We start from the raw sequence: 16,716 nt of genomic DNA on the forward strand, positions 1-16,716 counted from the left end.
CCAGGGAATTCCCAACAGATCCTTTAAAAGGTCAAGTAACTTCCCTAAGATCACCCAGATAGGACATGATATGATCAGAATCCAAACCTGGGTCTGTTTGCACCCAGAATTCATCTTTATGATTACATTAATTTTTTGTCATTGTTATTATTATTTGTTTGTTGCCCCTGAATTATCTATGTAGACTGTAAGTGTCCTGAGCTCTTTTTATGACTAAGACTCAGCATAATCTGCAGCACAGAATAGGCAATCAGTAAATGTTTGCTGGCTGGAAGGGTGAAAAGCTGGTGGCTTCCTTTGCTTACAGAGACCTAGCTTGTTGCTGCCTTGCCAGACTGTTCTGCCCTTGATTTGATTTTTTTCTTTTTTGTTTTAATTGTTCAAGGGCTGCACATTCTACACTGACATCGTGACCCACACAAACATAACCACTAAGTAAAATTCAATGAGGTGCAAACATTTCTGGAACTTTGTTTTCTGTCTTCCTGAAGAACCTCAAGCACATAATGTAACTAAATTGATCTGATATTTTTTTGCCATAAATATGTGTTTCAATTCCTTTTTGGTTTTTATTCAACAGGTATTATTAGAGAAAAATATATTCTTTATTTTTAAATATACCTCATTTATTTGTAATAATTCAGATGAGTAAGAGATTGAAGGGATTCATCAAGTAGGTACTAATTCCCATCTAACCCCCCAAAATATCTTGGCTAAAAAAACAGGTGAAAACATTGGGTGTGCAAAAAGCAAACTGGAGGTTTTTATAAATAGTACAGGAAATATGGAAGAGTTTAGCAAGGTTGTCGCACGCTGTGAAGTTAAGTATTTGAATAAGCTATCATACTGGCACAACTCTGGTGGTAAAAAGCAAAATTCGGTCTATGTCACTCATTAACAGTTTTCATTAATAAATTCATCTGGGGTTAATGGGAGTCTCATGTGAATAATCAAGACGAGGATTTTCTCTCCTGGCTAGTTCACTGATGAATCTTAACAGTTTAGTAGCCATCAAAGTTCCTGGGAAAACAAAGTCAAAAAAAAAGGGTCTGGTTGAGTGAAATATTGTGGCAGACATCTGTGATTTTTGCTTATGTCTTCTGATAACAGTACCATGATTTCCCCTTGAAAATACCCATCCCCTATTCTTAGTTCATGTGGTTTGAGTGGAACTGTGCCCATAGGTGTGGGCATGTGACTTAGACGAGGTTCAAGTAAAACATTGTGAACCAGTTGGCACCAGCTGGATTCAATAGCAGGACTTTTTTGGCCTGTTAAAAATACCGAATCTCTCTTTCTCGTGGGGTTGATGAGTAGATAGACTATAAGGTAGTTATTGGTACAGCCATCGTACCATCCTGAGAAAGCTGACTTCCAGGGAATATGGGGCAAGGTGGGAGGGGAACATGAACCAAGAGGGAGAGAGAGAGAGAAAGGGAGGTAGGAAGGGAGGGAGGCAGACTTGATAACAGCTGTAGTAGCCCTTGGATCCAGCTGTACTTCAAGTTCACCCTGGTATTTTTCAATTACATGAACCAATGTATTTTCTTTTTACCTTAAGTCGGTTTGAGTTGAATTCTCCACACATAATTGAAAGAGCCCTAATATAATAGCTACTACCTGATGTCAGCCTCAGGTTCCATTATGTTCTTAAGTATTTGAATCTTAGATGGTAGCAAATATATTTTTTGAGTACTTAAGGTTATTTTCCACATGGCCCAAAAGGTCAGTTAAAAAGTAGGTCCACTAGTGTGACTTATATTTCAATGTCATTGATAATTTAGCACTTTAGAGTTACAGGACAATTTATGCTCGCTTATTTGTATTTGTGTTTTTGTTTCTGTTGCTATAATTAAGTTATATTCAATTAACCTGATGAACTTCTAAGATAACATTTCAATATAAATGACTAGATAATAGTGAATTCAAAAATGTAAACAAGGCTTCCCTGATGGCGCAGTGGTTGAGAGTCCGCCTGCCGATGCAGGGGACACGGGTTCATGTCCCGGTCTGGGAAGATCCCACATGCCGCGGAGCGGCTGGGCCAGTGAGCCATGGCCGCTGAGCCTGCACGTCCGGAGCCTGTGCTCCGCAGCGGGAGGGGCCACAACAGTGAGAGGCCCGCGTGCCGCAAAAAAAAAAAAAAAAGTAAACATTACGAAATCACACAGAAAGGAGAGACGGTTGTATAGGAAATGGAGTACAGAATTCTGGTACTGTCATTAAACAATACATTTAAGTGTATCTTTCTAGCAACCAAGGCCAGAAGAAAATTAGAATGGATTTCATAATCTCCATTGTTAAAAGGAAGCTTGTCAGTTATTCAGAAGAGACAAACTTCGTAGCAAAATTTTTGTTAAATTTTTCTCAGAAAACCAAGAGTCATGGTTTTGTTTTTGTTTTTCTTAATATTTATTTAGGGCTTCCCTGGTGGCGCAGTGGTTGGGAGTCCGCCTGCCGATGCAGGGGACACGGGGTTCGTGCCCCGGTCCTGGAGGATCCCACATGCGGAGCGTCTGGGCCCGTGAGCCATGGCCGCTGAGCCTGCGCGTCCGGAGCCTGTGCTCTGCAATGGGAGACGCCACGGCGGTGAGAGGCCCGCGTACCGCAAAAAAAAAAAAAAATTTATTTAGGAGTCTGGGCTTTTGTTAGAAAAGTCTCCTTTTGTCTGTTTTGTTTTTATTTTTTTCCCATTCATCATGCGACTTGGTAGCGACTTGAATAAAATGCTGTGATAACATTTTCATGGCTTGCCTAATGCCTAACGATTAGAGAAAAAGAGATAGAAACCAGGTGGTTTAACCTTCCACCAGGCCAAGACTGAAGCGATGTATCTTATCAGACAATTGAAAACACGTGCTCCAGCTCTGACCTCACGCTCCAAAGGTCAAGGAGGTAATGTGCAAATTCGGGATGCTTCTGAAAGTCTTTTAAAAGGACTTCTGGGTGGTAAAAGCTTGGCTGAAATGACTTCTTCATGTTCTCTGGAAACTCAAGGCCAGTATTTTTGCACAGAGTCTGGGCAAAAGTGGTTGAAGTTGACCTTGTTACTTCAAAGCGTCTGTTGCACTCGGAAAGATAAAGGAAAACTTCGCTGCCCCAAAACAAATGGACCGCCGGCTCCAAGCAATCATTTGAAGGTACTTAAACAGTCAAAAGCCATTAATATTATCACAGAGTTGTACCCCTCTTCTTGGGAATCCTAAAACTACAGTTCATTTTCCTTCGCCAGCATCTATGTTTGGCTCCGTTTCCTTTCTTTTCTTCAGTCGCAAGTCTCTTGTCTTTAAGTGCTTCATAAAACAGTTTATGAGACTCAGTCCCTTTCTCATTCTTCCAGAAATCTGTAGCCTCTTTTCAAAAATCCAGAAAGAGCAAAATTAAAACCACTGTATCAGTAAATAGAGTTTAGTAAGTTTATTGCGCATAGAAGAAGTTTTCCAACTGGGAGCTTTCAAATGTAAAACCGATATGAAGCTCAGGGCTGTAACATCACAGAGTGGCTTAGAAAGTGCAAATGAGAAAGTTGTTTAATCTTTACAATGACTGGTTATTAGAATGGGGGTTTACAGAAAGCAGGGGATTTCTTAAAAGGATTATTTCATACCAATTTTAGGAAGATAACTTAAGTTTCTTTTATGATTATCAGAGGCATTTATATAAGTTGTTTTGCTTATGTTCATGAAATGACCTAAGTTTTGCTTATGTTCATGAGTAAGCTAGATTTAGCTTTGCTTACGTGGCTTAAATGGTTTTGCCTGCACAGGTAATTTGCAAGTCTGCTCTCCATTTTGTATTTAGTTTTAACATCTGTGAGGTTCCAACTTAATCAGTTTTCCTCTCAGCTTTTTAACGGTTTGCTTACTTAACGCCTCATTGATATTTATATATAATTTATATATATATAAAAAACATATATATATATATCTCAAGGCCTGAATCATTTGGACTATTTATTAATCATTTTACCATAAAAGTCTCCTAAGATTAAGCATCTCAATCTCAATAATGCAGGAAGCAAAGACAAAATAAATGACATACAATTATATTTTCTCAAAACAAATCTAAGTTTTTCCTTAGAAATCCCAGTGTTTTCTGTCATATGTAATATTGCCCTCTACAGCATCCTTTTCATCTTAGCAGTAAGTTTCATACCATGGTGTTAAATCTCAATACAGGCATTGTTTCCAAAACCACACAATTTCAGTTGTAGGGTTGGTTTGTGGCACAGTTACATCATATGAAATGATTTCTGTTTACTGTTTGTCAATGATTTCTAGAAATGAAAATGGGTAACTGTGGGAGAAGAACAAGATAACTTCTACAGATGATAGAAACAGTTCTATGAGGAATATGAGTAGCAGAAATTCCCTGTTTGTCCTTTGACACTTGGATATGCATTTGCTTATGAAAATTTTGCTTATTCCTATTGATGAATGCTTATCGCAATTTCAGTATTTAATAATCTTTATTATTTCCTTGTGTCTGTAAAGATGATGACAACTGCAAGATGTATATTATATAGTAGTATTCCGATAGCATCCCTTATGTTGAAGACCATAGATTTGGAATAGCTATAATAGTGTTGGTGTCCAGCATATAACAGCTAAACACCAAGTCATCTCAGAATATTTATAAATAAGTTTAGGAGCCACAATTTGGGGTTGGAAAGGAGGACTAGAGAAATTTTCCTGGAAGCGCATTACTTTTCCTTAATTGTATGTTTATTTTGTGTGGCTTAGGAGGGGATGGGTAGGGGTTCTAAAGTCCTCCGCTCAGGCCAGGCAGCTCCTGGACTCTGTATATGACTCAGCTAAAAATATAGGTACCAGAAAAGGAACAAACTCACAAATATTTACGACGATATGCACTAAGATCACAGAGCTTTTAAGTTTTTAATTTGTTACTTGACTGTTCCTATTGACACCTGAGTATTGTGAGATAAGCATTTTGCCCCATTCAAAGAAACACACTTTGATTGGTTGCTTCTTCAAACCCTCACCACAACTTAACTGCATGGTAGGATATAAGTTATCATACATTGACTGACAACATTTCTAAATAGCTCAAGTCTTTATTCAATAAGGAATAAGACTTCATATATCAGTGATTCTCCAAGTATAATCACCAGCCACATGGCCAGGAGAGTCCTTCTCTGCTACCAACAAAAAAATCCAAGCCCTTTCTTTAGTTGTGCCAGGTGAAGAACTCATACTTGCACAGAATGCTGTTTTTAATCTATGCTTAAGGACTACACACTAAGTGAGTCACTAAGCGTGCCTAAACTTTGATAGCCATGAACTGAACTTAGCATCTAGTTTTGATGAGTTGCCACACAAACCTGACAGTGTTGCAAAGCTGCTGTGCACGTGTGCCTTCCTGGACCATTGGATTAAGCGGGTGTCCCAGAAAGGATGTTTCACTGTCAGTGTGTCATCAGTCTTCTTTGGACTGGATCACTCTTTTCCATTCCTCCTATGCTTGCTTTTTACTCAGGACTTTTAGTTTGGCCTCAACGTTAACAATTCCATTTATTTACTTTTTTTTATTGAACTATAGTTGATTTACAATATTGTGTTACTTTCAGGTGTACGGCAAAGCGATTCAGTTATATACGTGTGTGTATATATAAATATATTCTTTTTCAGATTCTTTTCCATTATAGATTATAATAAGATATTGAATATAGTTCCCTGTGCTATACAGTAAATCCTTGTCTATTTTATATATAGTATTGTGTACCAAAGGGGAAAGGGGCGAGGGATAAATTAGGAGTATGGGATTAACAGATACCCAATATTATCAATTCCATTTATTGAATCATTATAGTATCAATATAAAATACCGATTTGATAAACTGGCAGTGTTTGAATTGATGAGTGGTGTTGAAACCTAGATGTTAGGGGTACAGAGATGAGGATAAATATTTTCCTTGTGTTGAATTTCAAGGCTTTTTGAGTTGAGTTTCTGAAACCTGTAGCCTAAAGCATCCCGATATGGCCTCTGAATTTAAGCACAACCTCCCATCTCTGCTCCTGGTTTATTTGTTTTACTTTCCTAGGCCTGGATGTTAGATTCATATTTAGCTTTATTCTTCTTTCCTCTTGATTTCCTGCGTCCTTTTCGTAAATGTCCCTTCTTCCTTGTACTTTTATTGAGCAGCTACTAGGTGCCAAGTCCTATTCTAGGCAATGTGAACCCCAAGTCACTGTCACTCCCTGGGGGGCCCCACTGTGGTGGACAATGGCTCCTTTGAGTTTGGATGCATTTTGCAATTTCACAAACCCATCGATTGCTGTTACTTCCAGGATTGAAAATGCAATTACATTTTCTGCTCCATTTTCCACAGCTTCGTTTTCCCTTCTCTTTCTGGTGCTGATTCTTTCCTCCATCCATTCTTGGGCTCATTTGTTTTTTCTCTTTCCTCCCTTGTGTTTATCCTCTTGGGTCTTCCTCCTCTGAGCACAATGGAGGAAGCTATTTAATCATCCCCTCAAGCCACTGTGCTTTTGGGAGAAAAACACTGGTTATCAGACACTACAAGAGATACCACATACACAGAGCCTTTTAAGAAACCAGCAGTGAATCTGGCGTTAGCACTGCAACAGAGGCCTCCAGGAAAATGTCATGAGATTATAGTGTGGGATTAAGCACACAGACTCTGGATCCTGACACTTTAGAGGCAAATCGTAGGGCCAGCCCTTAATAGCCGCGAGATTTTGACTTAACCTCTTTGGGCCTCAATTCCCCGTAAAATGGAGATGATGATAATTAGTGCTACTCCCAGGGTTGTGATGAAGGTCAGTGTGTTAATATAACATAAGTGTTTAGAACCGCTCCTTGCCCATTAATAAGTGCTAACGCTTATATGGCGGTCATTACCATTGCGCCTGCTCTCCTCACCGGTGCTGTGAGGGCTTTTACAGCCCACTCCTGGAGCCCAGGAGTGCTGATCCCCGGGGGAGGGCCTTGCAGTGAAAGCAGGGGGAGAAGGATGGACAGGCCCACAGCTTCTGGGTGGTGCCTCGTTACATGATTTGGCCCGAGCCAACCTGTATTCCAATAGGAGGTGAAGCCTTGTTCAGGGCCACCCTGGCTTTCACAGCACTCCCTGCATGCAGCCTCCTGCCTGGTGACCTCCGACACTCCTGGAGAGACAGAGCTCTTCTGTTCAAAACCACAGCATCCGTGTGAGTACCGTACCTCTTAAGATTCAGCAACAAAAACATGCCAATCACGGTACAGACTCATCTCTGACAGATTCTTCGCATAAACCACAATTCACTCCTTGGCTTTTACGTCATCTGATTAAGTCCTACACGGTCATCCTTACAACTTCTCCATAACGAAACTGAATTCAGTTAACTAAAGGCCTGTCTCTTCCAATTCGCCCCTCACCTGCACACCCTTCCATGCAACATGGACAGTTATGAAAGTAAAACTTACACTGCATCTCAACTTAAACCTTCCTTTCTTCCTCCCTTTCTTCTTCCCTCATCCTTTCCTTCTTTTTTTCCCAAGTAGCTCCAAAAAGGATGTAAATTCAGCCTTCTTTGATAACACCATGCTGGGAAGGATGTGGGGCGGAAGGCACCATCATATGTTGCTACTGAAAGATGAATCAGTATAATATCTACTAAGGGCAGCTGTCGAAATTACAAATGCACATACTCTTCGACCTAGTGCTTTGACTTTCAGGAATTTATCCTGTAGATAAACTCTCAGGATCTAAATGGAAGAGGTACAAAGTTATGTATTGCAGTATTATTTGTAATAGCCAAAGATTGGAAACAGTCTAAATGTTCATCAATACTTTATAGTTCTTCAATCCATTTGAAATCTCCAACCTCCAGAAAGAACGAGGAGACCCTTCATGTATTGATATGAATCATTTCCCAAGATACATACGCTTTCACACACACGCACACACTTGTATATGCTACCAGCTAAAATATCTTTGGAAGAGAGAGAATTACATTGTTTGGAAACTTGGTAAAAGGGAGGCTTTTCATTATTCAAATTAAGTTTGGCTGCATTTATAAGAAAAAGGAAAATTACAGAGGTTTAAACAAGGAAGAGAAACATATTTCTCCCATATGAAAGAAGTCCAGAGGTAGGCACTCCAGGGCTGAAGCTACAGTTCCATAAACTTAAAACCACCCAGATTCTTTCAGCCTCTCCCCTCCCCCTTCTCAGGTTGCGACCTGTGTCCTCATGGCACCAGCATCAGACCCCCTTCCAGGAAGCAGGACGAGGAGGGGAGGAGAAGTCCCTCTCTTTCCAGGAAGCCTCCCAGAATTCCTTCCCAACACTCCGACCACAGGTCACTGACTGGACCTTAGGGAATGTGGCCACACATTTTTCAGGGGGCTTCTGGAAATGTAGTTTGGGGCTGAAGTAAGGAAGAAAGCAAGAATGTACATTGGGACGCTACTATCAGTCCTTTTGTCCTTTTGAATCACTGAATAAATTACCTATTTAAAAACTAAATAGAAATCGCATTTAAAATGTTAAATTAAAAAAAAAAAAGCCTAAAAAGTTACACATGAATCAGTCCAGCCTTCTTTGGGGGCTTACCTCTGATACCACACTTCAGCTGATCCACTGCGGAGGTACCCTCTCCTCAGGCCCTGGCCTGTTCCACAAGGACCCAGGGCTCCTCCAGAGTCTCTCACCCTCTCTTGAAGCCAGCGGCCCCTAGTGGCCACCTCAGTGGTCCAGGACTCAGGAAGTACCTATCAGATGCTTGCAAGGTTTCCAGGAAGTGTTATCTTCACACCATCTCTCAAAGGTCCTTTGCAGAATTGAGTTTCAATCCACCAAACAAATGCAGAACCATTGCTCTTAGAGTATTACCTATAAATAATGTCTTAATATTATTGATGAAAGCAATAATTTTTACCACATAGCTAACTGTACCACCTTCGTTACCTGACTTAAAGTAGCTTTATGTCTTCCTGTAATAGGAAAACAAGAGTTCTAATTTCAAGCTCTATTTAGTGTGCTTGGGGGAAGAGTACGTAAGAGAGAATATAGTTAGCTTGATCTTGGCATCCCAAATCCTAGAGAAGAATAATTTATATTATTTTAGCATGTATTTATTAATGTATTCAACACACATTCAATGTAAAAGTTCATTTAATCTCCTTTATTATAATAGTCACATTATTAAACAACTTATTTAGTACTTTATAAATAATTTTATAACTGAACCCGAGCTCTTTCGCCATACTTCAGAGTTGCAGCCATTAAAACAGAGTGAATTCATTTTTAAAACGTCTGAGTTGGGACATTTTTCTTTACTGGAAACATCAATCATAAATCATAAACACTAAGAGCCACTCTATCCAATAATGATGATGATGAGCAGGGGAGTATTTGCTGCTTTAACTGTAATCATCCTCCCACAGATATTTAGGCTGGTATTCACTGTTCCTATTTCCTAACTCTTCACAAAGCAGGGCTAGTTAGCAGAGTTTGTGCTTCATATTGTGTCCTATTGCATCCTGCTAGCAATCTGTGAGCGGTTCGCTGAGTCTTTAGACTTGGATATGAGTTCTGTGGGCAGGAACCCCCCCAAAAAATTCTGCTTCTCAGTTTTCCACATAAGATGGGGTTTTCACTGCGCTCCCCAGGAGGGGCAATATTGGAGTGAAACTTGACTGTGAGGTCCTTGTCAATCTAAGTGGGTTAGTTTGCCTCAAAAACAGAAAGCAGAACCCCATCCCTGCCCTCACACTTTTGCATACCGGGCCAGGACCCACCTCCCTCCTGTGCACTCTGGAGCTGCCCACTCAGCCTGCAGGCTGGGGCCTGGGAGGCAGGTGCCGGGGACAAATGACAGGGATGCTTAGAGGACCCGGCTTGCCAGCAGAGGCCCCCATGAGCAGGCTGACAGAGATGGAAGACCGGCTCCCCCTTTCTACAACGGACCGGTTCTGCACAATCCCAAATAAAGCGTACACTGTGTGGGTGGTATCTACTGGGAGAAATCCACAGGGAACCCCCAAACCTGTCCCCTTCCCCCTGAGTTTTCCCCATTTTAGGAACTGACAACTCTATTCAGAAACCTGGGGAGTCATCTTTGTGTCTTCCTTTATCCTCACTCCCACTGTTAAATCCATCAGCTGGTCCTGTCTGCTCTGCCTTCAAGATGTATCTTAAATGTACCCACTTTCCTCGTCTTCCCGGCTCCAGCATCCCTCCCAGGTAACCACAATGGCTGCTTCACTGGTCCTCCTATTTCAACTTCCCCTCCAAGCCCATCTTCATCCAGCTGCTAGAGTAATCTTGAAATAGGCAGATCAGATCATGCTTCTCCCCACTTAAAAGTCTCCAGTGGCTTCCAGTTGAATGGAGAATAAAATCCAAGCCCCTTTCCATGTCCTGTAAGTCTTGTGTGCTCCAGCTCCAGCCCCTTGTCACTTTTCTAACCTCACCTCATCAGGCTCTCCCTCTCGATAAGCAAGCTTTGGGCCCTGGACCTTCTGTCCCTTCCCACCACGTGCCCTGCTGGGTCCTGCCTAGGCACTCAGTGCCTGAGATGTTCTTCCCTCCCCTCTTCAGGGCTGGAGCCTTCTCCCCCTCGCCTTGGATGCCTTAACGCAAATGTCCTAACGGCGTACGTGGCTTAAGCAAGAAAGTTTAAAGGGAAGCATTCTTGGACCAGCTTGTCTTTACTCCCTTCATTTTATATTATCAACAAACCCTGCTTATTTTCTTCCCAGTACTATTAACAATCCATTATTATTACTATTATCATAATCATCTTATTGTCTGACCCCAAAGGAAAATAGTGTTCTTTTGTTGGCCACACTATCCCTGAAACCTAGTATTTTTAGTGGCGTGCAGTAGCGACCTGATAAATACTTGTCATTTAAATAACTGAATAAAGGAGTAAGGCTGCTATCGATCTATCTATTGTGTGGCAAAGCATTTTTTAAAAATTGTTATTGAAGTATAGTTGATTTACAATGCTGTGTTAATTTCTGCTATATAGCAAAGTGATTCAGTTATACATCTTTTTTTTCATATTCTTTTCCATTATGGCTTATCATAGGACATTGATTATAGTTCCCTGTGCTATACAGTAGGATCTTGTTGTTTATCCATCCTATGTTTAATAGTTTGCATCTGCTAATCCCAAACTCCCAATCCTTCCCTCCTCCAGCCCCCTCCCCCTTGACAACCACTAAGTCTATTCTCTATGTCTGTGAGTCTGTTTCTGTTTCATAGATACGTTTATTTGTGTTGTATTTTAGATTCCACGTATAAGTGATATCATATGGTATTCGTTGTTCTCTGACTTACTTTGCTTAGTATGACAATCTCTAGATCCATTCATGTTGCTGCAAATGGCATTATTTCATTCCTTTTTATGGCTGGTGGTATTCCATTGTATGTATATACCACATCTTCTTTATCTGTTCATCTGTTAATGGACAATTTATGTTGTTTCCATGTCTTGGCTATTGTAAATAGTGCTGCTGTGAACACAGGGGTGCGTATATCTTTTCAAATTATAGTTTTGTCTGGGTATCTGCCCAGGAGTGGGATTGCTGGATCATATGGCAACTTTATTTTTAAATTTTTGAGGAAACTCTGTACTGTTTGCCACAGTGGCTGCACCCATATACATTCCCACCAACAGCGTAGGAGGGTTCCCTTTTCTCCGCACCCTCTCCAGCATTTATTATCTGTAGACTTTTTAATGATGGCCATTCTGACCAGTATAAGGTGGTACCTCATTGTAGTTTTGATTTACATTTCTCTAATAATTAGCGATGTTGAGTATCTTTTCATGTGCCTGTTGGCCATCTGTATGTCTTGTTTGGAGACTCGTCTACTTAGGTCTTCTATGCGTGGCAAAGCATTTTGAAGCCCTTGATTCAATATCATCCCTCTTGGCAAACTTCTATTTACCACTGAAGCATTTAACAAAACACCAGCGAGGGCTGAAGGGAAGCAGCAGCAAAAGCTAGAATATTTGAAATTTGCTGACAATATCATCAGGTCACACATCTTTTGCAGTCACTTTTGTAGTCACAAGTATGGACCATCTCATCACCAAACATGGTGTCAGGCTTCTCTTGCCTGGGACCTTGACCTTGTTCACTGGGCCTGGAGTGCTCTTCTCCCAGATATGTATCGATTTTCACTTTCCTCAGCTAATGCTCCGGTGTCACTTTCTCAGTGAGGAGGTCACTTCTCTGACCATCCCGTAGAAATTACAGTCCCTCCACACCCACACAGGAACACACATGCTCCCTACTGCCCTTCCACACCCTATTTTTTTCATGACACTTGTTAATATCTGATGTTATATTTATTTATATGTTTATTCATTCATTCATTCATTCTCTGTCACATTTCAGGAATTTTTGTTTGTCTTCTTCACTGTGGTATCCCCAGCCCCACAAAATAATCCCTTGCACCCTGTTGGTGTTCAATAAATACAGATAATTAGATAGGGCTGTGTCACAGGAGTGAAGAATTTGGTCATTTTCCCAGTCTTCAGTTCTGTCTGTGTTGACGTCATCTATGATGTGTCAAAGAGTTGTGTGCCATCAGACCAGTTAAAATGGACTGTATTCGCAGACCTCTGCACAAGACCTCCGTTCAGGTTGTGCACTGCTCAACTCTAGTGGCTCACATTCACGGAGACTCACCCCCTGGAGCTGGATGGTCTCACAGCCTGCACAGCCAGGCCCAGAGCCCCAGGGAGGAGTGAATTCATGTCCTTGTGGAGGGGAGGAAAAAGTGAGAGGAAAGAAGGAAAAAGAATAAAATGGCGAAAGAAGTAGAAAAAGAGACTGAGGAGGAGAGCAGGAAATGAGTGAATAGTAGGAGAGGGGAAAACTAAAGAAGAAAGGGAAAGCTGAAAAGGCCAAGGGAGGAACCGGATCCTGGCTTCACACCTCATTCCTCCCCCCAGCAGCCCAAGCCTGTTCACCCAGGACCCTCCTCCCACTCTTCAGTGATTCCCCTGCTATTAATCATGTACAAAACTTGGATTATATATAAAACTCACTTAGGCCACTCAGCTTCAGCTCCACCGATACCTAACATATTCATATATACCTAATTGTCCACTTTAATTTTTAAAAGAATGCTTTCCTCCTACAGCTGAATTTTAATTCATTTACAAAATGCCTGCTTTTGATGTTTTAGGGTGACCAAGCCTGCAGCTGTATGAACAATACATTGAGACAGATTGAGAGGTAGAAAGAGGACAAGCTAAGAGACTGTCAGTGTAACAGAGGTGGGGGATCTGGCAGTGATGGAAGCTTGGGCAACAGTGGTAGCTATGGCAATGGGCATGAATTATAAAACTGAGAGATATGCATGAAGAAATAGGCAGATTTGATTATGATTGAATGCAGCAAGAGAAGGAATAAAATAGGATCCCAAGTTTAGGGACCCAAAAAACTGATATTTGAACAGAAGATTCTGTATGGGAGCAATTGGGTAGAAGATGGAAAATTCATTTTTAAATATGTTTAGAGGAAATTAATCCTTTGGAATTTAAAGCCAGTCCTGTTGAATGGAAAGACTTATTAATAAAACAACATACCGCAAAGGTATCTACATAATAAATTTCTCATTTTTATCCTTAGTTCTGTGAGGACAGCTCAATTATGTAAGAAAAAACTTTGATTTAGACTGTATCCATTTTCAATTCCTCTTTGCTAATGAAGTTATACAGGAAAAATAGCAAAAATACAAAAATTTGAACATAATTAGGAAAGGAAATTTTTAAACTAAACTACACCAGTTTCCAGAGATGTTTAAAGAAGGAAAAGAAAGAGGTTGCACATATTTACTTTGGCTCATAGCCCAAAAAGTTGTACTTCAAGCTTCATAAGAAATCAAAGTAGGGAAAGATCTAGCAAAAGCAAAAATAACACAGGGATTGGGAAAGTTTTCAGTAGATTATAGCTTGGTTAGATATAAAAAAATTAAGGAAAAGAGTAGCATTTTTTAAGAACTATACTAGGAATAAAAACTTTACGCCTTATTCATAAGAAACAGGTAAAGAAATATAAGGATTTCGTTGATACGGAAACAAAAGAATATGCCTTTTCCACTTTCTGCTGGTAAATCTTAAATCCGCTTCTGCACTAACATATAACCATGTGACACTGGACAATAAGAGTATCAACCTCAAAGGCTGTGGTGAGAATTTAGTGAGATGATCCACCGAAGGGCTTGGCATAGTGTCTGCCATTGAATAAGCTCTTCCATAAGCTGTTGCTCTTCCAACTCTCTGCTGATTCCACAGTGAGATCTCATGTTTGCGAAAAGACTAGATACTGACTTTTCCTTGGTTTTTCCCATTGTGCATTTAGGTCCTGGGCAAATACCTTTCCAGCTTTATAGCAGAGGGCAGGATAAAATGCCTGGCTTCCAGACCAGTGTTATTGGCTCTTGGGCATTTACCAAGGAGAGTCATGCTTTTCTGGGTAGGATCATTGACTCCTTTGCTCCTAGTTTCTAAAGCACTGAACCAAATATTTGAAATATTTCAATCCCTAGCATGTGCAGTACCATCGTTGTCTGTCTGTCTTTGCCTTCTGTACTGTACTGTGGGGACTCTACCGCTTCGGAGGCAGTAACCCCCTCAGTCTCCCTTTATCCCACTTAAACCACCCTCACCCTTAACTTTCTTCCTTACATTTTTCTGGGAGTTTCAGTTTTCCAGTGAATATAGAAGTGCTTGGGATTAAGTTGGCCAAGGATAATAATAGTAAGAACCAACAATATTGGGTACCATGCCATGTTCTATATATTTTATATACTCCCTGAAAACCTCATTTAATTCTCAGACCAACCCTATAAGGTAGATCCTCTTATTATCTTCGCTTTATAGATGAGGAAACAGGCACAGACAGTCAAGCTCTTTGTGGCAGTAGGTGAGTAGTAGAGCCAGTACTTGATCCTGGGAAGTCTGGTTCTAAGGGCCATCCTCTTAACTGTACACTAGCCTACCTATCTACAGAGAGTATCCCAGCACCTGGGTGGTAGAACAGTGGCAGTCAGTGGTATTATATGTCCCTGGTCTAGAGGCTGCATACCCTTTACAGAGTCAGGAGGCAGATGACACCTCCCCTATTCTTTCAGGAGAAGCAAAGCAGAGGCAAGCCACTTTTATTACTTTTCTTAATGGAACCCTCTTCATCTTACTATCAGAGGAAATTCCTCCTATAGACCTCCTCCACACTTTTCTTTGGGCTGGATCCTGGGACTTTCTCTTGAAAATTGGAGGAGGGGGCCTCTTCTTTGGTTCTTAGTAGCCGCATTGCTTCTTCTGCTACACAATATCCTCTCAAACACAAGTTAGCCTCCCAATTCTGCCATCAAGTTACTACCCAGTGATAAAGACACAGCACAGAGACCTCACCACAGCTTCCAAGGCTAGAACGGGGGCCGCCATGAAGAGATGTGTAGGTTGGCTACTGCATGACCCAAGGGGGCGCCGTATGCACTGTTGACATCATAGATACACATAGTTATTATGACAAAATTTTTATCAGATGGCAGTGAAGTCTCTTGTTCTAATAAAATGTGTACTGTCCAAATTTTCTGACAGATGATGGACTCTTGAGGAAAGAGTGCCCTTTCCTCATTTTTTAAAGAAGGTATTATGTGGGATACTGATGGCTCTAGCTGATGTCAGCAGTATTCAGGCTTCTCAGGCAGGCTTCCTCTGAGCTCCCTAAAGCGCCTCACAGCCATGGCCCATTCCCACCCACCCTATTTAGACTAAACACACTAATTTTCTAGCCTCAAACTAGCCTAGTCCTCAAAAAGAGATTATCTTCCAAGAAACTCTACGTCCAACTGGCCCTGAAATACAACTATCCCTTTTTTCTTCCCAGGAAGAAAGGGGTAGGAGTAACTGGTAAAAGAAATATGTACTTTCATTTTTCTTAGGGGAGTATAGAACAAGAAAAAAAAAAAAGGCCCCAGTTAATCCTCCCTCCCCCAAGGAATCCTCTTATTGGGTTAATATTTGCAATTCCCCTCTCTGGTCTTTAAAAGAGGATGTGTCCAAAGAAATTTCCCTTTGATTGGCTGAAGGGTGGAATAGATGAGGATGCATGTGAGGTAGATCTCAGCGTTAATGAGCTTGCGAATACTTAGAGGGGGAAAATATTTGAGAGGGACCATGGGGGCTGGGTACAGGGGACAGGTTAGAGAGAGATTTGTGGTGATGCAATGAGGCACAGAAATTAGGGAAAGGGTGAAGGATATAAATTGGATTTTTAGGAAGTTTTGCTGTATTTTGTGCTATACCACCCTCGCCTCAGTTTCCTTAAAGGACTTCAGAAAAAAATATGCATTACTTTGAAAGGCATTTGAGGGTTAGGCTTTATTTCTTAAGAATATGACACTATGCTGAGAGGAGTCTTAAGGGAAGACCAAGAAATATTTGGATTATGTTAGTTTTTGGTATGATGTTAGTTTTTCCTACATCTTTGTTGTTCAATCTTTCCTAAATATTGTTACTTAAAAAACTTGTTTCTAGAGGCATTACTAGGTGATAACAAAGAAAGGCTGTAGTTAAATAAGTATAAGAAATCTCACACCGTAGACTCCTCTATTCCTCTTAGCATGTTAAAGGACACAGGTATCCTAGAGAAAACTCTATAGCACTTGTTATCATCCTGCAGCATTCCATGGGGTACTGATTTGGGAAATGCAATAGATAGATGA

The 16,716-nt window shown here is 40.8% G+C and overlaps 1 protein-coding gene across 8 annotated transcripts in view; it reads left to right on the forward strand.

Moving 5' to 3' along the window:
* EYA1 (EYA transcriptional coactivator and phosphatase 1) overlaps nt 1–16,716 on the forward strand; it is a 561,881-nt gene that overhangs the window by 131,916 nt on the left and 413,249 nt on the right. The window contains exon 1 of one of the 8 annotated variants that reach the window (XM_079902476.1): nt 3,006–3,140. The exons of the other annotated variants lie outside the window; for them this stretch is intronic. The gene's annotated coding sequence lies outside the window, so the exon portion shown is untranslated. Of the gene's footprint in view, nt 1–3,005; nt 3,141–16,716 lie in introns of those variants that run through there. 8 annotated transcript variants of the gene reach the window in all.

The sequence above is a fragment of the Stenella coeruleoalba genome, assembly GCF_951394435.1.
Source record: "Stenella coeruleoalba genome assembly, chromosome: 17".
NCBI lineage: Eukaryota > Metazoa > Chordata > Mammalia > Artiodactyla > Delphinidae > Stenella > Stenella coeruleoalba.